The sequence below is a fragment of the Ailuropoda melanoleuca genome, chromosome 3, assembly GCF_002007445.2.
Source record: "Ailuropoda melanoleuca isolate Jingjing chromosome 3, ASM200744v2, whole genome shotgun sequence".
NCBI classification, from domain to species: Eukaryota; Metazoa; Chordata; class Mammalia; order Carnivora; family Ursidae; genus Ailuropoda; species Ailuropoda melanoleuca.
Window position 1 is genome coordinate 128912834 of NC_048220.1, and position 2140 is coordinate 128914973.

Here is a 2140-nt window from a genome sequence, read left to right on the forward strand (position 1 = left end):
ATAATATTATTCTATGGATAATAAAATCACAAAGAATTCAATTAAAGTAGTGTTAGAGAGTGAGTAATCCAGACACCTTTGATACGGACTGAAAACCTGTGTTTAAGAAAAAAATTGCTACTATTATAGCATTGCGTTTTTATGTAAACATTTGTTAAATCCAGCAAGAGAAATTTTCAGCTAATATAGAAATTATCTTACATACATACTATTAAGTCGCTTTGATACACTAATTCACTATTTTTTGGTGTACGATAGTATTTGTCATATAACTGTTTTAAACACTAGTTAATGTTCACAGCATTCTGAAATACAGTTTTCTGTGCTCATACAAGTTTGGAAAGTGAGGCATATGATATCCCCTATATTAGAAACATTAAGAAATTCTCTATAAAAAATTAATTTAAGATAACTTTACTTCATAATTCCTAAGCTTCTTGACACAATAAACATTTCTTTTTCATCAGACATTTAAAATATAATATAGAATAGTGTCTGGGGAACATTTATTTATGAAATACTTCTCCAAAGATGTAATCTTAGCTGCAATAATAATCTTGGTTCATAGAATAATTACGGCAAAGACTAATTATTGACTTCTGGCACATGGATGAAAAAGGACGTAAGCAAATATTGGCCGTCAGAAGTATTGTTTGATTAGACCTCCTTCCATTATTGAGTTGTAATCTACACAACAGGGATTTATGAACTGTGATTTACAGAGTGTCAGAATAATCTTTGTCAGGGAACTGCATCCGCCATCATAATTAGTTTGTCATTGTGAATTTACAGAGCTTTGTATATTGAAAATTCTCTTGTTACCTTAACAGCTATATTATCTTGAAATTAAATATGTCAAGCAAGAAATTCTCTTTCTAATACAGAGTAAAATTTAGACACTTTTATTGCATGAGAACTATGAACCCTCTAAAGTTAAGATTTATATATTTGACATAATTGCCCATTAAAGTAAGAAGGAGACATATTGTTCAAGTAAAGAAAAATCACTGAACCTAATTGTAAAACATATGCTAAGGTGTAATCCATTCCAGTGTATTTCTTAGACATTTGTGTTGATACAGTTTACTCTATTAACCACCCCTTTCACAAGGCTAATGATTTCTTGATATGGTTCTGCTGGTATTTTTGTTTGTCTTGACAATTATTTCAATATCCATTATTGATTTACTCAATTAGCTTAAAATTTATTAATTTTTGTATTGATTTATATACACTAAGTACTCTTTTAAGTGCTCAACTGTTAACTTTTTTAATTCTCAGAATAATCTCTTAAGGTAAATCTTACTCTCATTATGGTTCATTCTGAACAGTTGAGTCAATTGAGTTATAGAACAATTAAATAATTTATACAAGATGGACTAGCTATTTATTTCCAAAACCTGAGTTTGCACCCAGTTGTCTGACTTCAGAATGTGTGCCCATAATGACTACACTACAGTAGTGCTTTTATTTATTATAATTTAATCAAATAAATTAACAAGACAGTGATTAGTCATTTATAGATGAAGAAACAAAAATTAAGGATGACAGGACTAATTTCACAAAACTCCCATGGATAAAATAAAGTATATGCAAAATATATTGAGATTTTAAAACATGGAAAAGTTTACTAAATAATAATCTCCAGAGTAATCTTGCATTTTAGCACAGAAAGAAATATCATTCAATATTAATAACTTTACTTCAACAGGAAGTAGAATTTTATTTCTATATAGTGCTCTAGTGCTCTTTCTCCAACTATAAGCCAAATTACACCATACAATGTCAGTAATCCATGAGCTAAAGAGGTGGAAAATATTTCAAAGAGTTCAGAGAGGAGATTGGAAATGAACGTATTTACATTTCCACTTAGAACTTAAAATTTTTTTAAGATTTTATTTATTTACTTGACAGGGAGAGAGAACAAGCATTGGAGGGGCATGGGGAGAGAAACAGAATATCTGCTGAGCAGAGAGCCCCACCTGGAGCTCAATCCCAGAACCCTGAGATCATGACCTGAGCTGCAGTCAGTTGCTGAACTGACTAAGCCACCCAGGCACCCCTAATTTTTTTTTTTTAAATTGCAACAGGTAGTCCAGTTTTGTGTGAATCTAAAATTAATTTTTGAAGAAATAATGAG